Raw genomic sequence first — 22,875 nt, 5'->3', positions numbered from 1 at the left:
TAAGAATCTTTATGGAAGAGAAATAATTGAATTATACTAATGGATTAAAGCTGTCCTTGTTTAGAGCTCTAGAAATAATTAGAGTTATATATACTTGACCTTCAAGACTAGAGGCTGGGAAATGGAAAGGCAAATATAATTTACAAGACTTAAAATAAAGATCCCACCATTTTAATAGTCTAACTTATATTTTCTAGTCATTGTTGAGCTTAATGATGTGTTGGATTTGAGTTTACTAAAGCTGAATCTTTATTTCAAGAGTTGAAGTGCACCAAAATAAAGAAGATTGGTGATGGTTTGTGCAAGAAAATTTAACCTAATAAGAGATAATGGTTTTTATTTGATAGTATAAGAGGAAGAAAAATTACATATTAAAAAGATAAACTTATTATAAAAAAATTTTAAAAATGACAATTGATGGTGAGGATACTAAGAAGTTGAAACATTTGTGCACTATTGGTAGGAATTTAAAATGTATAGCCACTGTGGAAAACAGAATGGCAGTTCCTAAAAAAGTTAAAAATAAAATTCCTATATACATCCAATAAGGGACTGACAACTAGAATATACTTAGAACTCACGAAAATTAGGAAGAAAAAATCAAATAACCCCATTAAAAAGTGGGCAAAGGACTTGAACAGAAATTTTTCTAAAGAAGACAGAAGAATGGCCAACAAACATATGAAGAAATGCTCAACATCTCTAATCATCAGGGAAATGCAAATCAAAACCACAATGAGATATCACTTAACCCTAGTGAGAATGGCCTTTATCAAAAAATCTCCAAACAATAAATGCTGGCGTGGTTGCGGAGAGAGAGGAATACTCCTACACTGCTGGTGGGACTGCAAACTAGTTCAACCTCTGTGGAAAGCAATATGGAGATACCTTAAAGCGATACAAGTGAATCTACCGTTTGATCCAGCAATCCCATTGCTGGGCATCTACCCAAATGATCCAATGACACTCTACAAAAAAGACACCTGCACTCGAATGTTTATAGCAGCACAATTCATAATTGCAAGGCTGTGGAAACAGCCCAAGTGCCCATCAATCCAAGAATGGATTAATAAAATGTGGTATAATGTATACCATGGAGTACTATTCAGCTCTAAGAAACAATGGTGATATAGCACATCTTATATTTTCCTGGTTAGAGCTGGAACCCATACTACTAAGTGAAGTATCCCAAGAATGGAAAAACAAGCACCAGATATATTCTCCAGCAAACTGGTATTAACTGAGTAGCACCTAAGTGGACACATAGGTACTACAGTAATAGGGTATTGGGCAGGTGGGAGGGGGGAGGGGGGCGGGTATATACATACATAATGAGTGAGATGTGCACCATCTGGGGGATGGTCATGATGGAGACTCAGACTTTTGGGGGGAGGGGGGGGGAAATGGGCATTTATTGAAACCTTAAAATCTGTACCCCCATAATATGCCAAAATAAAAAAAAATTAAAAAAAAAAATCCCAAGTGTCCAATGATAAATGAATGGATAAATGAAATGTGGTATATACATACAATGGAATATTATTTAGCCTTAAAAAGGAAGGAAATTCTGACACATGCTACAATATAGATAAAATTTGAAGACATTATACTAATTAAAATTTGTCAGTAACAAACGAATACTGCATGATTGAAACAATTCTCACAGGGTTAAGAAGAATTGCATGCAGGGTACTAGACAGAAATATAGTTGAAAGTAAGCATTAATCAGGCTGTACTTTGACCTACTTCTTTGTAAGTATTAATAAAAGTCATGTAGCACTAAACACTGACAAGTTGTATTCCCATTGTTCCTGTAAATAGTATCTCTGACATTAGAATCGTAAGGCTTTTATTTAAGAATTGCTTCAGATGTTTTTCAGATCCTGAGTTCCAGTGGAATGGCTAATGAAAACCATTTTAAAGACTCCCACAAAGGAACCAAATCAGGATGAAAATGCAGTTTCCTCATCTCCCCCTTTCATGACTTATTCTGAACTCTTCAACCAATCAATAATCCCACACCTTGCAATTGGGCCAATTGCAAATGATCTAAACCCTTTAAAATCCCTAGCCCCAAACTCCTCAAGGAGACTGATTTGAGGTTTCCTCCTGTATCCTTGTTCAGGTGCTTTAATGATTAAATCTCTTTTTCTGCCGGAACCCACAAGTGTGTTGGTGTATTGAGTTGCTGAGCAGCAGTCAACCAACCTGCTACAGTTACATAATTGCATATATATGAGGTCCTAGGTAGTCAAAATCATATAGAAAGTAGAACGGTGATTGCCAGAGGCTGTGGGGAGGGAAGAATGGGGAGTTATTCTTTAATAGTGGAAGGTCCAAGGAAAAACTTCCCCTTTGCCCTCTGAAGTTTTGCTGAAAAATCAACTCATAAAAGACTGATTAATTAGAGAAAAGGTGTACACATTTATTCATGTGTACACAGGTGAGAACCACAAAGTAATTATCCCACAACCCCTGATGAAGTGCAGATGTTTATATGTCATCTTGAGGTCCAGAAAGAATGAGAGTTCAGACCATGGCCAAAAACAGATTATAGTGGCCCGACAGCTTATGGGAGGGAGAGAAGATGAGGCAAACGTGATCTTGTTATATAAATGAAACCTAAGAAGTAGCAGCCCTCAGAGAGAATAGATGGTAAATGTTTCTTTCACACCTTTAAAGGTGCTTCAGTTAATGTTTCCTAGATCTGACAAGAAAAAGCCTCAGAGAAAACCTGGCTGTATCAAGGCAAATTCTCTACAAAAGGGAATCTCTCCCAAGAAAAGACAGCTTGGCAGGGCTACTTCTGTTTGCTGTCTCTAAGAAAAACCATCTTAAAATATGTCAAAGAAATTATTTTCAGGTAACATATTTTTATTTTCTTCAATAGGTACAGAGTTTTAGTTTTGTAAGAAGAAAAGAGTATTGCAGATTGATGACAGTGATGATTGGATTATTATGTGGATTATTTAATACTACTAACCTGTATACTTAAAAATGATGAAAATGGGCCGGGCGCGGTAGCTCACGCCTGTAATCCTAGCTCTCTGGGAGGCCGAGGCGGGCGGAATGCTCGAAGTCAGGAGTTCGAAACCAGCCTGAGCAAGAGCGAGACCCCGTCTCTACTATACATAGAAAGAAACTAATTGGCCAACTAATATATATAGAAAAAATTAGCCGGGCATGGTGGCACATGCCTGTAGTCCCAGCTACTTGGGAGGCTGAGGCAGCAGGATTGCCTGAGCCCAGGAGTTTGAGGTTGCTGTGAGCTAGGCTGACGCCATGGCACTCACTCTAGCCTAGGCAACAAAGCGAGACTCTGTCTCAAAAAAAAAAAAAAAAAAGATGAAAATGGTAAATTTTAGGTTAAGTGTATTTTACCACAATTAAAAATTTTAAAAATAATTTAAATGATAATTTTTAAAATACCAAGTGCTTAAGGAGCAAAGTCTTATGAAACAACTAAACATGAAAGCAAACAGTACTTTAAACCTTCCTTTCTTTAAAGGTACTACATAATTTTGCAGTCTGATCCAGTAATATGTGTGCATAAGTCTTTATGTTACACATATTATATATGCACCTAGTATTTGGGTACAGAAGATAATATCTAAGTTATGTAGGAAGATTGGCTTCTAATACAATATTGGCCACAGAATTTCAGGGTAGTAGCAGCTTAAGTTAATTGTTTAAAATTTTGATGGCATTTAGTAGCTATAGATTTCAAGGACATATATGTTTGGGAAGACATCACATTTAATAAAATGCAAACTCATCATTTCAGGACCAGCTACTCCGACATTTATATTGGTGACGATGTCACTGAACTCTTCTAGTTGTATCAGAGTAGTTGCCCCTCTTCCCCTAGATATGGAAGTGTAAAATTGAGAGTGGGAAATATGTAACAGAGGGAATGGGCTGGAAAAATAAATGGCAAAATATGTTTTCTGTCTCTTTAAAACTTCCCCTACTGTTTTTGGGAACTGAAGCCTGCATCTCTGCCTTGAGGGCAGGTGGTCTGGAGGGGCAAGGGAATGTCTTTTGTAGTTTGTATTACTGGAGATAGCTCAGCTGAACTATCTGCTCCATCCCAGGCCTATGCCTGGCCAGGAGAAGTCAGAGTGAGACTCCCAGGTGGGCAGAGGTCACAGCTTTATCTTAGGCACAGACGGGTGTTAGAGGCAAGGACCCTCAAAGACCCTCAACTCCCCTATGACTCGTCCTACGCATGGGCTTCGCCCTGGAAAATTCCAGCTATAGCTCCTAGAAGAATGCATTCCATGACGTGCTGACCACGGAATGCTCCAGGGTCTGCTAACTGCAATTGTTCCTGACCACCTGCCAGGTTGAGATGAGTAACCAGTCACAAACAGGATACCGATAAGACGCTGATTGGGGCTGATTAACCCAGACCCAAGACTCATCGTCGCCCCACTCTATTTTTCTGTTTCTACTTCCTTGTTTCTGTATGCTTATAAAACCTACAAAGAATCCAAGTAAAGTAGACCTTGACAACCCTTTGCTTGGTCTCGTTCCTTTCTCTCGCCCATCTCTTTCAGGCACGGTCCCCCTTGACCCCACGAGTAACAGAAGGTCCCGCGGGCTGGGACAGATGGGATGATTAGAATCATTAACAACAATAGCCTGGAACCGAGGGCCCTCCTTTTAAAAGTTCTGTATTTCTGCTTATGGACAGGAATTTGGATTTTGAGACAACAGTCTTCCATTTTTCCTCCTTCGCCAGCACAGTAATAAGCTTCTCTTTCCCTCTCCTCAAACCACTTTTTCTCGTTCTTCTGATGTGGCCTCCAGGACAAGTACTGAGGCTTTGGTAACATAGTGACATTCTATCCAAAGTTGCTATGAACTTGTGATGGCCTGCCATTGCCATGATGCACCCCCAATCATCTTGGTCCTCCCATGTTTGACATAGTATAGAAGGTGGGCTTTGGATACCTGCCTGAGCCAAGAGTCAAAGCTTAAATCTGCTTATAATACTGAACAAAAGCCTCAAAAATGATTAAAACCTAGCCTCAATAGAAGGTAGTTCTGCTTTCTTTACTAGGACATGACGATCATAGAAGCAGGGGCCCACTAGCCCCAGTCAAATCCAATATAAACTGGTTTGTTGCCAAGATGAAGCCCAAAGTTGAATGCCTATGATCTTTTACCTCATTTTAATGCTAAAAATTTCACCCAAGCCTGGAGATTTAACATGCTAATGAGAATTATGAAGTATAAGAAGCATGGTTGCTGGATGTGCAGCTGCCAACAAAACCCCACCTCTACATGCTATGGTTTCAATGCTGGCACTAAACTTTCTCCCTCTCTCTACCCTTTAAAAGGTCTTCAGCCCTTTGCTTGTAGAGCCAGTCTTGTTGCTTCTTAATCAGCACTGTCTCCCTTTTGTTCAAGCCAAAGCCCCAATAAAAGCCTTACCTGTTTAAATTTCTTTTTCAGTCTCATGACAATTTCTATTGACTCAAAAACCAAGGGCCATGAGGTCAGCAAAATGTTGACCTCGAGAGAGTTGGTCTTGAGAACCACCTCGCACTCAAAGGTAACAAGTCAGTCAGCGAGATAGCAACTGGGTTATGAGAACCAAACATGATTCATGGCAAGAATCACATGTTGCAAGGCCTTTCACAGGAAGAACAGGTTTGTAAATGAGTGAAGATGGCTGCCAATGGTGCCACAAAATGTATTATTTTAACAAATTGGTGTAACACTACACAGTAATTTCAATTACACTAAGAAATATACTCTCTCATATTTCCCTCAAAATGCATGGTTCTCTGGGTTCATTATTACTTTTGGTACGAATGAATAACAACAAAGAAGAAATATTTCTCTTTTCTTTTAATGCTACTCACCTGTAGCTATTTTGCAATGAAGTAAATAATTCAAACTCAGATTTTAAGAAGTAGAACATCTGGCTTCTTATGTGAGATCTCTAGGTTTTTAAATTTTGTTAATAATTCTTTTTTTTAACCCTATGCTAATTCTGTGAGCCAAACTTCAACTTTGTGGCCCCAATCCAAGACATTTGTTTTACTAAATTTTTTAATTTTTAAAATGAAACCAACTGGATAACAAAAACACAATTTAGTTCCATCAATTCTATAATTTTTCCTCTATTTTATGTACCAGTTCATTGGTAAGTTTTGCAGCGACTCTTGTTCATTAATGTCAAAACCTGGAATTCTTTTACATTTCTTAAAGTTTTCTTAAAATATTTTAAAATATTTTTGAAAGCTTGAAAAATAATTCTTCAAAAGTGTAAGTATATGAAAAAATTGGAGAAATATAATAATCATTCTGAGGTATCTCTTACAAATAACTCTGAAGTATAATAAATCTAAACTGTGAAAGGCTGACTTGAAAATAAGTGTGGAAAGATTGTCCCCTGACAGTAAAACTTTTAGACAAACCTATAATGGAGCTGATAATAGCTAAGCAGCCACCTCAAGAGCAGAGGGCTCCCAGGCCAGCAGGACTTGACATTAACCTGATTGCAACTATTAACACCTCTAAAAAAAGTGTGTGTTACTCAGAAGGGAGGTTAAGCAGACACAAAAATGCAAAATAAAGAGAATTGCAGTATTAAATATTATATAAGTGTTTTGAATCTTTTTCCAAGTGAGCTGGTGCACAGATATTATTTTACCAGTCTTGAATGATACCTAGTGCGAGGATGTTACCAAAAGCCCAGCACTTGTTATAAGGATACATACATTAAATGAGAAAGTTGCCTGTCTGGTTCTTCAATGTGCCCTGGTTAATGTCTCTGAAGTGAGTTGGTGAGGCCTTATTCCTGGCATCTTATTGGGGTCTGCTGATTTCAGCTAAAGAATCATAGGTAGTGTCTTCCACTTCTTCTACCTCTGTAAACTTTCTTGTCAGCTTGCCTTTCAGCATCAGCTACCCTCTACAAAGCTGGAAGAGACAGCTGGATTTCTTGTATGGTCTCGGTACTGAGAATGGCTGATAAGTGCTAACTTCCTCCCTTTCTGGAGATAAAAGATATGTTGCTGGAATACCCTGTGAGGTGGTCATCTCCCTTTACCCCAAACAGAAACTAAGACAAATGACACTTCAACATCTGTATTCACCTATTATTGTTATTATTTTTTATTCTCTAATAACACATGAATTTCTGGTCTCCCCTACATCTGAGTATCATTTTCTTCTAAAAACCTTTCTCTTGGATGAAGTGGGTGTTTCACTACAGTAATAAAAACGTTTAAAACAATAATAATAATAAACAAACTGAGATCTAAGCCCTCAAGCTTGGCCTTTGATTTACAAAATTGGGGATAAACGAGTCTAAAAATATATTTCTTCTCTGAAAAATCTTGAATTCTAAATCCTGGTAAAAACAAGAAATGACATTTTGTTTTTCTTTTTGTTACTCCTAAAGCAGTCTTCATCTGCTATCCTCCAATTACTAGGAAAATGACCATCTATACAAAGGTACAGAAGAGGAATTGCTGGATCATATAGTAGTTCTATTTTTGACTTTTTGAGAAGTCTTCATATCTTTTTCCATAGTGGTTGCACTATGGAAAAATTTACATTCCCACCAACAGTTTACAAGGATTCTCTGTTTTCCATATCCTTGCCAAAATTTATCTTTGTTTTGTTGATAATAGCCATTTGAGTAGGAGTAAGATGATAGAAAACTAAATGTTTATCAAATGAATGGGTAAAAAACATAGTGTGTGTTTGTGTGTGTGTGTATGGAATAGAATTTTATTCAGCCTTAAAAAACTTTTTATAACATGGATGAACTTGGAGAATATTATGCTAAGTGAAATAAGTCAGACACAGAAGGACAAAGGCTACTCACATGATAAATCTAAAATTGTCAAACTTATAGAAGCAGAGATTGGAAACGTAGTTACCAGAGGCTGGGTAGAGGAAGAAATGGGGAGGTGCAAGTCAAAGGGTACACTATTGCAGTTGTCTATGGAAAAGAAGCCAAACTCTATAAAATAATTTAAAGAGGTTTATTCTGAGTCACACCTTTTATATGTGGTTTCCTAGTCAAGCCTTCTTTTAATTAATTTTGTTTGGGAGTTCCCTACAGGGCCAGTTTCACTGTATGGAATTGTCCCAGGCAATTCCTACTCAGGCCCCAGTCACCCAGGGGTGCCTTTTGGCTTGGAGGAGTAAAATGCCCTTTCTCTTTGGAGCTGAGGAACTCAGTGTTCCCGAGACTTCTCTGAGCCCCCTATCTGGGTGCCAATCTTGTCAACAGAAAAAAGGTCAAGAGCCACACCCAAGAAGCCTTGAGGAAGTGGACTCAGTGTGGTTGGTTTACAGTTTGGTTTTACACCTATCAGGGAGACAGGAATTACAGGTAAAATCATAAATTAATACATGGAAGGCATATGTTGGTTTGGCCCAAAACGGCAGGACATTTTGAAGCAGGGACTTATAAATCATAGGTGGGTTTAGGGATGCTTTATTTGACAATTGGATGAAAGAATAAGGCTTTGTCTAAAAAACCAGAAGTCAGCAGAAATAAATGCTTGAGTTAAGGTAAGGGTCTTCTATCTTTCCTATGATACTATACCAGAATCAGGTTGGCAAGTAAACCACATTATATTGGATTAACAAAACCTGTCTAGAGAGATTTTATCATTTGTAGGCATGACTCACTAGGCACCCTTAAGAATTTTGGCAAGAGAAAAAGATCAGAGTTTAGTCCTAACAATCATGCAAGATGAGTAAGCCTTAGGGATCTGTTGTACAGCATTGAGCCTATATAATCATGCTCTATAAATAAATTTCAATGATCCCTATGTGTATTTTTATAAACATCTCCCTTAATTAACTACTTAGTTGTTTCCCAGAAATGGCGGATTTTCTTAAAGACAAAGGAGCTGAGATTCTGAAGGCCCCTGGGCTGTCTTCCCAAGGCCAAGATTTCCCATCCCCCACAACCTGTGCCCAATTCACATAGCCCCTTGTTAGGTATACCACAACCTGCCCCAAAGCATGTGGCCCCTCCTTTAAAAACCTGTGATCTCCACTTAGTCATGAGAGATGGATTCAACAGCAGCTTCTCTGGTTCTCCCAACAAGAAGTCTTTCGTATTAAAAAATCCCTTACTTCCTTGGCAAACCTCAATAATTGGATCTTTGGGCAATAAGCAACCGTACCTATGACAAAACCCACTTGTGGTTTTGACAACACCTATAGTTAATAATAACTTATTATATACTTAAAATTTGCTAAAAGTATAGGTCTTATATTCTTATCACAAAAAGAATAAATGAGAAGGTGATTGGAAACTTTTGGAAGAGATGGATAGGTATAGATTGTGGTGATGCTTTCACAGTTGTATACTTATCTCCAAATTCACCAAGTTGTATATATTAACTATGTGCTGCTTTTGGTAAGTCTATAATACCTCAGTAAAGTGAGTTTTACGAACATGCATTTGAAAATATATTACATATTTAAAAATAGTCCTATCATTTCATTAATCATATTGAATATCTTTTTGATATGTACTTAATGCCTATATATTTTTAAACTACAAATAACATTATTAACTACTTAACATGACCAATAAATAATCTGTGCATAGTGGTGCACATATTAGTTCAGTTAATATTCATTATTACTATTCCAAATTTAGAGATGAGAAGACAATGACTTAGACAGATGAATTGCCTTACCCAAGACCCAAGAGCTACTATGTGAGAAGCTGGTATTTAATGCCCATAAGTTTGGCTCTAGAGTCTGTGCTGTTAACCATTATTTTATATATAGCATTTATACTCACGTTGCTCCAATATATACCTATTAAGTATTTCTTATGGAAAAACACTGTGCTGGATATGTGTGCTACAATACCTCTAAAGTTAATTTAACAAGCCTTCAAGGAGCTGTTAGTCTAAGGAGTAGTGATGAGTCATAAATAAGTACATTCACAGGCAGCTTATGAATAGCCTCCAAAGAGCTGTCGATACATCACAAAAGAATTAGTTTCTTTCTTTCTTTCTTTCTTTCTTTCTTTCTTTCTTTCTTTCTTTCTTTCTTTCTTTCTTTCTTTCTTTCTTTCTTTCTTTCTTTCTTTCTCTCTTTCTCTCTCTCTCTCTCTCTCTCTCTCTCTCTCTCTCTCTTTCTTTCTTTCTTTCTTTCTTTTCTTTCTTCCTGTCTTCGTTTCTTTCCTTTCTTCCTTTCTCGTTTGTTTTCTTCTTTCTTCCACTTTCTAAAATGCTTTCACACCTGTGCAAAATTCATGATTTTTGTCCTCTTCTGTTAATAGCACAGGAAGAATCAGAATGTGTTAACATGAATATATCTACTCGACTGAAGGTATTATTATAAAATTATAAAGTGTTATAATATTATAAAATGTTCTGCTTCCATGTGTGAACAAGTGACACCACCACTACTTCCTGGACTCACATTGTCTCAAGAAAATGATTGTTCCCTTCCTTCTGGTTTTCTTTTCCCATCATTGACACTCAGCTTGGGGATCAAATGGTCAATATGCTGAAGTTAATGAAACCTTGCTCTGGATCATTCTAGTATAGTTATTAAAAGCATAGTTTTCCAGGTATCAAATCCTAATTCTGCCTCTTCCCTTTTGTGGCCTTAGGGAAGCTACCTAACCTCTCTTTGCCACTATTTTTGAAACTTTGGGGATGGTAACCATACTCTCTGATTGGGTTAAAAAGATGAGGCAAATTTATTTATATACAGTATGCACAGTGCCTAAAACACAACAGGCATATTATTATCCTTTAACTTTTAATAATAACATAGCTGACAAAACATACTGCATAAATACATTGGTGGAATCCCATTATAATAATAATACATATGCAAAGAAGTGAACTAAATACCTATTCATATTCAGGTAAAAATTTTACTTAAATAGTAATAAAAAGTTCCAATTATGAATACAGAATTGTTAAATGATATTTTTTCTCTTTTATATATTATCATCTCCTTCAACCCTGAGTTATCAGTGCAATTATTTTCTTCTATAAAATGTTTCAAGACATATCTAAATGATGTTTATTTATTTATTGGCAATCAAAATTTGAATCAACAGCAAAAAAAATTATAGGTGATTGCCCCAAAATAAGCTATCAAGCAGGTTGAAAACTCAATTAGCAAATGCCACTGGTAAATGTCCACAGATGTCTGAACTAAAGTAGAAAGAATAAAAAAAATAAATACAGAGGGGAATTGAACTGTAAGTCGTTTTTAAGCCTAACTCTCTCAAGTAGAGCAGTCCTTCTAGTTTGAACTGTTTATTTATAATAATAAGTCCTTCATTTAGCTCCTGAGATAATCTCTTTAATGAAGAAATAGAATAAAAAATATTTTCAGGAAATGCCTCTAAGTATTAAAACATATTTGCATATTTGCTATCCTATATTATTTCCAACTAAAGATTAAAAGTATACATAGAACAAAATGTTAAGAGTTAATAATTTAGGAAGAATTAATTTTTATTGAGTAACATAAATTGTCATGTGGCTTCTGCCATGTCCCACATTTTTTTTTTTACCATGTAAATAGAAATTTGAGTCATCTTGACCCTTAGAAATAAAGGACAAATAATTACACACAACTGTTCTATCTGCACACATTCAATTTTAATCACAGATCAATTTAAATTTTTGTGTCTTGGCAATCATTTGCACTGCAAGGCCAAGAAAAAAAAAAATAGAAATAAATGAGATGTTGCTTTGCTCTGGCCAACTAAATCATGATTCAAGGTAACATTCAGGTGACATTACAAACTGTTGGAACAGCAATGTGCCATACTTGAAAAAGGGAGAAAAAATGTGTAAATGATGTTTATTTCCCCATCTAATATAAGTGACAAGGTTGAAATGAGAATGCTGGTGTGTCCATGAAAATATATCACTGGTTAAAGAATTCTATTATTAGGCACAGAGGAAGCTCTATCTTGGAGAAGCCACCCATACTGTGGGTAATTATCAAAATCCAGCATGCTAATTGCTTTTCGATCTGCAGGCTGTGCTTTCAATGAGTCTTGTTGAGCATTACTGGCTTTCACCTACACTGCTATTTAATGAGAACAGCCTTTATCAAAGGATAGCATCATCTCTGACTATTGAATCAATAAGAAAGAGTTAGCCCAGGCTTTAAAGTTTGGAAACATTTTGGGAAATAGACTTTTGCTCAGATACTGTATATTTCAGGATCATTCCTAGAAACCACATTTCCCAAATCTATTAATAATGAGTATATGGAACACGTGGGAAAGCAATAAGCAAGGGTCAGCCAGGGTCTCCTTTCTTTTCAGAGTTGATGTAAGTGCAGTTATACACCAAATGCTACTCAAAGCTTCAATGTGCAATGAGATATTCTCCCATACCACAGTGGACATTTCAAACAACTTGGGCAGAATATTAAGACACTATAAATTTATTTACTTATGTGTATTTGAAAGTACATATACATGTATTTCATAATTAATATGTATAAAAGTTTGTGCTTTGTGCACTATACTGCATTTGAATCTACTTTTACACAGCAATCTATAAATGTGGTATTATTTCATATTTTTAGAATAAGCAAGTAGATATTGAAACACAATAAAAGAGAAGAAATTTGCTAAGGTTACCTAGTCAAGGTTCAAATTCATGCCTCTATGGCTTCAGCACTCATACTTAATACAAATTTTAAAATGACTATATTAATGTATATTTATGTTAAGTCATCCAACCAATAGAGAATTATATAAAAGAATGTAACTCCAACTTAGCTGACCCAATGTACTCATCTAATAATAAATATTTTAAATGTTCCCTTTAATATGCCACAATTCAATTTAGAAAGAATAATCTTCCTTGACAATTAATAAAAGCAACTTTAATCCAGCCATTCAAATGGAAGGAGAAATAAAAACCTACTATATAATGATACCTCTTTTTAATATATAAATCTTCAGGCATAGGCAGCCAGGAGCTATAATGAGTAAACATATACCACATAGAATCAGCACTATCACAGAAGCTTAAATGGAGAACAAATTTGGGTGAAGCTAAAAATCTTACCTTAAAATCTTACCTTGATAATTACATTTGTAAACTATATCCAGTCTATATGAAAACCACATGTTCTTATGAAACATATTGTATTATATTTTTTTAAAGAATCAAATTCTAAGATTAGATATGAATAAATAGATTTGTTGTGTACTTGAATGTACAGAAGGATATTCTGCTAATTTTTTACTGCTCAGAAACATTCTTTTTATGTTGGGGACTGTTCAGTTACCACTGGGCATTAAATGCCAGTAGTAGCTACTATTCGTCAGGACAAACAAACTTCTTTCGTTTCTAAAACATTTTATAAAGTATTTTATTTACAGAAATATGTTTGTATATATGTGTATTGTGTATACACAAGTTATAATAAAGACAGAGTCATCATATTGAAATTGCTTTCTGATTACCTTTTTACCTATTTTAAAGAGTTTTCCAATGGAATATTACTCAATTTTAAGAAACAATGGTAATCTTGCACCTCTTACATTTTCCTGGATAGAGCTTGAGCACATCCTCCAAAGTGAAGTATCACAAGAACAGAAGAATAGACTCCACATGTACTCGCTCTCAAATTGGCACTAACTGATCAACACTATAGCGCTCACATGGTAGTAATATTCTCCAAGAATGAGGGGGTTGAGGAGGTGTCAACTCACAACTAATGGACATGGCGAGCATTGTAGAGTGGAAGGGCATGCCTCTAATCCTCGCTCAGGTGAGGCAAAGACATAAAATGTAACCAAATGTTTTTACCCTCATAATATCCTGAAATAAAAATAGATACAAAAAAAAAAAAGAGTTTTCCAATGCTATAGTACTTATAAATCAGTCTCATTATTTTTTAACATTTTTTAACATTATGGATGTTCCTATATTGGTACATATACTATTAAATAGTTCCATCAAGCTGTGGTCTTGCCTTCAGTTTAAGATTATTTGAGTCTCTGTAACTTATTCTGTCCATGCAATACCTGACCTTTTATATTCTAAGCATTAGTAGGTGCACCAGTAATGGCAGTTAAAAACAGATCAACAACAGTGTCTAATAGCAGCATTCAAACAACATAATTATTTGTGAAAGTGACTATTTTAGTGAGGATGTTGGAGATAATTTCCCCTGGATCCTTTGTATTTCTAAAATCCAGTTTCTGTGAGTAAAGGTGTTTAAAACCAATCTAGGGAGTTTCGTTTATTGAGACATTTCCTGAGAATAAAGTTTAGAAATATTTCACTGTTTGCAGCTGTTCTAGGATAATAAAAATGAATACATTGCCATCCACCTCCCTAGACATTTGCTTACATTGCAAAATAAAGATAAAGTCTCCCGGACTGTTTCCCTCTCTCTAGAGAGAAGAGTGTGGGTGGGTGACCAGCAGCCTTCTACAAGAGCAAAGCTTAACTGAGGCTTGCTATTCAGTGTTGTACCCTCTGTGTGTGGGGTATGCCACATTGCCCTGTGGAGACTGGAATTAAGGCAACAAGATAGTGCTCTGGCTTCTGATTTTTTCTGAAAATAATAAACTGTTTTTGTCTGTGACCCAAACATCTTATGTGTCCTGCTAGTGTATGTATATGTGTATGTGTGTGTGTGTATATATACACATATATATGTGTATATATATATATACACACATATATATATACACAGTGCATGCTATGTATATATACACACACAGTAACAGAATAATATGTGGGTTTATAATTAGGATAAAATCTCAGACTCTTCATTACTTCTGATGGGTTGGGTTATATTACAATAACAAGACAATAACAAAATAAAAACCTTGGTGGCTTTTGATAAAATGGGATATGGCACATGTAAGAAGTAAACCATCGCTGGGTAATGCCAGTGACATATGTATGTGTATGTGTAATGGCAATGCGACCTAGCCCTTACAAAGTGGGAAGCAAACAAATAAACAAATGCAAAATATTGCTTTTAGCAAAGAAAAGGTGAATTTTCTCGTAAACTTGGATGTCAAAGTATTAGCTATGGTTCATTTTTTGCATTTGTAAAACAAGAAAAATTAACCATATAGCTTTTAATGCCTTAATGCATTTTTAGCCAATACACATTCTAAGGTTTTATGAAGATATTTTAATGTAATAAAATATTCTTTTCAAAATGAATTATGTACTGGCTATCCTGAAACAGCTGGGTGTCTATTTCATACTATTTGCTACAAGGACAGAAGATAAAGGCTAGATTAAAATATGCACTGGCGCTTACAGCTTCTGTGAGGCATTTTATTGGTCAAATTTAGTCATTTTACCATGCCTACCTTCAAGGGGAAAGTAAGTGCAATCTTATCTTATGCCTTAACTATGAGACCTGATATCATGAAACCACTTTCTATTCCTCTAAGCCATGATCTTGCTATGGTTCCATAAAACAAAATTATATAATTTCAGAAAGTATATTATCTTGCCATTTAGATACAGTGAATTTATACATGAAAAAAGAATTTCATGTATAAAGAGCTTCTGGTCAATACTTTGTTTATTATTAAGCTAAAGATGAACAGAATATTTAATAGTGACAAAAATGTCATATCATCCAATATTGTATCACTTAACAAGCCAGAGCTCCTTTTTTTCAATTTGTAAGAAAAATGTCCTAATTCAATCGTATAAAACTTTTGGGAAATATGTCCAAGCAATGGCTAAGCACTTCATTAACAATCCTCTTATCTTTTATTAATTAAAACTTGATTGGATCTCTAGAATCTGGTAATATGCAACCACATAAATGATCTATTATTTGCAGGGTAGTTTACTCTTTGTAGGTCCTTTGTATTCTATCACTGAAAGCAAAGCTCTCTGAGTAATTATCTCTTAAAAAGTTAAGCAAATCATCATGATAATGGTTGATTTAAAGCTAAATGATTTTGTTAAATATGGTGCTTGATGAGTGAGAGTCACTTTAATAATTCTCTAAATTTGCCTCATTAAGATAATCATGTAGCAGATGGATTAGACCTCGTGTTTTTCCTGTTCTTGCCCTTTCCAGATCAAGCCCTTAGAGAACACTGTTCTAGTTTCTTAGCAATTTTTAACACGAAGAAACTCAGGTATATTCTTGACTCCACCTTCCATAAATTCAAGTGTTTCTTTCATCTCTATGTCATATTAAAGGTAATGAAATTGCAATAATATGGACATAAATAAATCTATATTATTTATTACATTATCTCTAAAATGTTGTCAGTACTGGAATAATTTTGTAAATACCCTGCAATGTTTTCTTATATCGTAACCCGTTATAAGCTTATAATAGTATCTTTTGAAAAATTTCTAAACATAATTTATATTTACAGGTCAATTTGTGATTAAAATATATAAGAAAATGTGTCAACCCATAATAGTCTATAATCGAACAATGTGAAAATTAAAATGATCCTTTCATATCTGGCATTAAAGCTTATTATTTAAATTTGTCTCCCTCTGTAGGAAAATCATATTACTCTAGAACTGGGTCTTTACCTTTTCTTAATATACTAAATGTAGCATAGCAGGGCCCAAATACTGAGATTCATATCCTGAAGAATAAAGGCCGGAAGAGAAAGCTGGAGTCCCGATGCCTCAGAGCCTGAGGTGAGGGCTGGGGACTGCTGGGAGCAACAGATCAGCAGCCCAGAGCTACTGGCCCATGGGCGCCAAAAGACACAGAGCTCCACGGCCCTTTCAGCCAGGTGGACGACCTGGAACAAGTGGAGGCCATAACCAGGAAACAGATGGAGTCACTCCTGAAGGCGAATATTCTGAGTATCGCCGCCGGCCAGCGCTGTGGCCCTTCCTGAATGCCGGTCTCCTGCATTTTGTTTTTTTTCTTAATCCTTGTATAACCGCATATTGTGTAAATAGAGCTTTTACTCCGGAAAAAAAAATAATAATAATTATTATTTGCACAGGCCGAATTGTCTCAGAGTTATATCTAAATCAAAGTTAACAGTATGTTTTTATACCTCTATTGTTTTGGATACTCCCCTTATTCATTCTGGAACACTTTTGCAGGTTTGATTTCCTGGGAAGTCAACTCTGAGACGGAGATTAATCTCCAAGAATTTTATTAGGAAGGGCTCTTGGGATCAACACTTATTGGGGACAGAAGGAAGCAGGAGTACAGAGGGATAAGTTGGGCTGTGACTTATTCTCAGGAAAGCCTCCTTTGAGCCTGTGGGAGGTCTGAAGCTGGGATAGCTCTACATAGTTGAATTTGATGAGTGAGCTTGTACGCAGTAAAAAATATTTCTTAACCTCAATTGAATAGTAAAATTGCAAACTCATTATTCAAAATACAATGTTGGCCATCTAGAGGCAATGTTAAACAATCAAATCTACGTTTTTCATTTCAATTTTCTTTTCTAGGACCTTGCTATTATCTGAATGTCCTTTCAAAATTCATATGTTGAAATCCTGTTTTCCAAGGTGATAGTATTAGGATGCAGGGCCTTTGCGGAGTGATTAGATCATGGAGCAGAGACCTTATGAATGGGATTACCTTATGAATGGGATTTGTAAGAGGCCTCATTTAGCTTGTAGTCATACCTACTCAGGAGGCTGAGTTTGTAGGATCACTTAAGCCCAGGAGTTGAAGGCTGCAGTGATCTATGATTGCACCACTGCACTCCTGACTGGGTGACAGAGTGAGACCCTGTCTCTAATTAAATTAAATAAGTAAATAAAGAAAGAATAAAAGAGGTGCCAGAGAGCTGGCTTGCCCCTTGTACCATGTGAAGACACAGCTAGCAAGCCCCCAGTAGTCAACCAGGAAACAGCTCCTCCCCAGACACTGAATCTATCAGTGCCTTGATCTTGGACTTCCCAGCTGCCAGAATTGTTCATAATAAATTTCTATTGTTTATAAGCTACCTAGTTTATGGCATTCTGTTATTACATCCTGAAAAGACTAAAATAGGCTTAGATAAAAATAATATAATGAAAGCAGTTAAGCTACTTAACCCCGTGTCAGGGCATAGGAGATTTTTAATAAATAGTTACATATGTTATTTTTCAGGAGTGATATCATGGCTGAGAATTTGTGTTGACTAATTATTACTAATCTTTATTATCATGACAGTCATAATTTCTATATTCTAAAGAATATCATCTGAAATTGTAGCTTTTATGAAATGTGAAGGACCTTAAATTTATTGTAAAAGACATACTGCCAAATAGTGAGTTACAATGGAACTGTATGTGTGTGAAGTTGCCCACGCATACAACATAGGTATTAATCATACTCATAACTCTATTTCTTTACATGGTAGCATTAAAAATGAATGTTAAATTAGGTTGCTCATAACTTAAAATTATTTCATGTTACAACAGTGAAATGGAAAAAAAAAACAACAAAAAAATGACTGTATTTGCAAAAATTGCTTGCATCACACCAGGCAGTGCAATTAAATGAAATAGAAACAGCTAAATCTGAATCTCTTTAAATCTCTTAAAAATTATGTTAGCTACTTCTTAAAAACACTGCTCCCTTCATTCTATCTGTAATTAAATTCTGAAACTTTTCTTGGACACTGGGAATAAATCTGAATCTTTATTTCTTTTCTCGTTTATTTTATGTCTCCTTAGACTTTCATAAAACATTTAAAAGAAAAACCCCTATGGTCTGTCTTTATACTCCCTGTTTTCCTCCTACACTTTATCTATTTTGCTGTTCAGCCTATCTACTGGTTTTTTAATTACAATGATTAAATTTTTAATTTCAAGATCTCTAGAAGATTTCTATGGAGCCAATATTCCCCTCAACCATCTTTGATTTTACTGTAATTAACTTATTCATTTACTATATTAATTCTTTTTACTCACTTTTTTTTTTTTTCTGTTCATTGAGACCTGGAATGTTTGTATCCCTCCAAAATTCATGTGTTAAAACCTAATCTCCAATGATGGTAATTGGAAGAAGTATCTTTGGGAGGTAATTAGGTCATGAGGGTGAAGCCCTCATGAATGGGATTGGTGCTTTTATAAAAGAAATTTCAGAAAGCCTCTTTATCCCTTCTGCCATGTAAGGACACATTGAAAACATAGCAATCTATGAAGCAGAAAGTGGGCCCTCATTAGACACCAAATATGCTGGTGACATGATCTTGGACTTCCCAGAACTGTGAGGAAAAAATTTCTGTTGTTTAGAAGTCACCAAGTCTATGGTATTTTATTGTAGTAGCCTGAAAGAACTAAGACAACATCCATTCCTTCTATTTAAGAGTGAGATAGATTTTATTTTAATTAATTAATTATTATTTTTTTAAGTTTAAGAATACCTGATCCTTTGATATTTGTAGAGAGGGACAGATGACACTTTTGTGAGGGTTGTGCTTATTGTGGATATTCAAAGTGTGAGGATTTCCTGTCCCACTGGGGTTGATGAGCTTGGGGAGAGCTACACCACCTGCACAGCCTGGCAATGGCCCACACTGCTTTGGCAGATGAGCACCTTGAGTGTTACAAATATATAAATAGGATTAGATTTTGTAATTATTTGTTATATATGTAGATAAAATTTGCACTATGAGATTGTTATTCAATATTAAGTGTTAATCCATCTTTCTAAGTAAAAGCATTCTGCTTTTAAAACAATAGTTTATTCAAATGCAACCATTAAGAATAAAAAATTAATCAAGAAGATAAGGCACATAGGTGATCAATAGCCTAATAATCCAAAGAATATTGAGCTTCTCAAAGACAGAGAAAAATTATTTATAGTCCCACAGAAACTGAATTTTTCCATAAATTGTAATCTCTATGCAATATTTACTTTGATTTTAAGGTACTATATTTGCACTTGTCTTTTGGATAGTCTTCTTCAAATAATTCAGCAAAAATTTTATACACAAATCTAACATCTCTATTTAAGAAGAATATTTGATGTAATTAGAACAATTTTCCAAATAGTTGCATTGGGGCAGAGAGAAATTAAATACCATATTCCTGGTATCACTAGAGACATAGGAAAAATGCATGCTACTCACATCTTACATTTATTAATATATTCATCTGCCTTTTAAAATATGTTCTTTAACATATAACGTATAACATATTCAACAATTTGTACAAGTATTTTTCCAATATATTAACCTATCTTTAGTGAAAATTAACTTCCAAATTAAGCTCATAAATAACGTTATCAAATATCCTATGATTTCTGAATCTTCAACCTATAAAATCATATAACTTTTAAATGAATCTTTTCAAATGTTCTAATTGTGTTTGTTCTCACTAACTTGAAGGGAAGTATTTTTCTGAAATTGATTTCTTGGTTATGTTTTAGGAACTTCTGGAGTCTTCAACAAGGTTTGCCTATTTCAGGTGTGGAAGCATGGATCCGGCAAGTAACTTATTAGTTTTATCAGTTTACTCCTGTTTCAAGACGGTTTCCCCAGGGGTATGGTAGTAACCTTATTAAAGATATTAGGTCCCGTTTACTTTCATGTAACAATTTTCTTTCTCAATTTTCTCAAAGTTAGACTTTTTTTTTTCTTTTCACTGATCCTCAGACATAAATACAGGCGATATATTCATTCATCAATCTACTTGTTAAATTTCATTTTAGGGATGAATAATGTAGAATATGACATTTTCAAATTTTAGAAATTCTTATTTGTAATTTGCTTGACTATTAAATTGATCTCTTTTTGTTATGAATAAAAATTATTTGAATATATAATTACACAACTGTTTACTTTTAGGAAATATAACTTGAAACATTAGCTGACTCTATTTATTTTTTACATTCTTACACTATGGAAATAATTATTTTTACTCCAGTTATTTTGGAAATTGCTAATATGAGCACTCATAACTGCAGTCTAATTTTTGAAATAATACTTTACTGTCTCAACTGCCAAACGTGTGTCACTCTTCATCTGCTTATAGTGACCTACCTCCTCCTAGCTTGCCTACAAATCCAACCACTAAGACTTATGCTTTGGTTTAAAAACAAAAAGCATAACTATAACCACTGTCATGATTCCACATAATACTTTGTTATATAGTTTATTTTCATCTATATTTTTCTCAGCTTAATTTTGCTCCCCTCATTTCATTAATTGTGCTTTTGAAAAATATCACCGGTGATATACTTATTACCAAGTTGAGTGAACACATTTGGTCCTTATCTGTCTTGACCTTTATGAAATATTTAACACTGTTAATCAAGGAGGCAGTAATGTACCAGCCAGTGTGCTGAGAAAGCCTCCTTCTAGAAGACCCTGATTCATCAAAAGGAAAGGCCTCCAAAAGGACATTAAATGTAATTAAGAGGTACAAACTTCTATTTTTGAACTTTCCTTAGCATAAAATCTGCTACAATAGGATGGCATCATCCAAGAGTAAAATAATTTTTTTGACATGCTAATCCATGTCACATGAGCTTCTCTAAATGCTGTGAATTCTGTCTGTTAGCAAAAACCTCATGAGAATGATTTCTGATTTCAAAAATGGCCATATCTGGTTTTGGCAAAGTTTCTGGTAATACAGCTGTGAGCTCCAGGCTTCATGTGAATTATTTAACACTCAGAGTCCTTTTGTGTTTTGTGAAAGATAAACTGAATACAATGTCTTTGTACCCATGTGGAGAGTAGCAAAACTATAAGGAAAATAATTAAAATAGGACAAGTCTTATGAATGTTTTTTGGAAAACAACACAGAGAGCAATATAAATGTTAATTTTCTGCTTGCATTTGTGATTTCCTTTTTTTCCCCAAATCCATACCTCCTGTGACTTTTTAAAAATGTTGGCTCAATAGATTACATAGACCAAGTATTTATATGTGTTAGATATTGTATCTTATGATTTTGAGATATTACAATATATTTTGCTTTTTTTTTCATCCATAACTTTATAAGATATGTAGGTCAAAAAAATATAAAGGATTATGCTGACAGATATTTGCAAAACAAATTCAGTAGTTTATCATAAAGCTTATGATATACAAAAGTAATATTCTATTTTTTCAGAATCATCCTTGATTGACATGAAGTAAAAACTGTTTGGAATTATTTATGATATTTCCTTGATGTCAAAATTAAGAGAATTAAAAGGCATTTAGGGCAGTTCTTCACAAATGCATAATGAACAGAAAATACTTAATCTAAGAAAAATCCCCTTAATGTTACTTTTTCAGAATTATTAATCAAAGGTGGTCTAAGAAGGAAAATGGAAAGAATTAAGATCCTCTGAGGGTTATATTGAAGAGTTGTATGGAGAAATTGAAGTGAGAGAGGATAAAGAAAAAGATTCGTTTTGACATATTTGTTCGATATATGTATATATTGTGGATGGTTTTCAATCATATGTCAATTCTTCAAAGAGTCTACATGGTCCATTTATTTAAATTTTTATTAACATTATTTATTTTTCTTCATTTTACTTTACATTATCTGTAGCTATATTATCTTTTTCTTTATTTGTTCATTGTATATCATTCCATTTTAATACATATTCTAAAACATTAAGAGCATACGCATTTATTGCTCTATCCCCAGCACCTATAGCAATGTGTGTTGCATAGAAAATAATCAGTATCTTGAATGAATGTGTTTACTCAAGTAGTGACAAACGTGGATAGAAACTGCAAGTTCTCATTGGTTTTGGGAGTTTCAGAAGAAGCTAAATTATCTCTTGGCCTTTAAGATGGATATGGGTAAATACGAGGAATAAAAAAAAACAAACAAACTAGTTTTTCAAGGCCAAAGTAGAAGGTTAATTAACTATACTTGTCCAAGAAGATCAAGAGAACAACACAAAGAACAATTGTATTTGAAGGGTCCTTTGTCATGAAAATCAGGAATAATTCCAAAACAGTGT

This window comes from Microcebus murinus, chromosome 11, assembly GCF_040939455.1.
Source record: "Microcebus murinus isolate Inina chromosome 11, M.murinus_Inina_mat1.0, whole genome shotgun sequence".
Classification (NCBI taxonomy): domain Eukaryota; kingdom Metazoa; phylum Chordata; class Mammalia; order Primates; family Cheirogaleidae; genus Microcebus; species Microcebus murinus.
The sequence above is the reverse complement of the archived record's forward strand: the minus strand, read 5'-3'. Positions refer to the sequence as shown.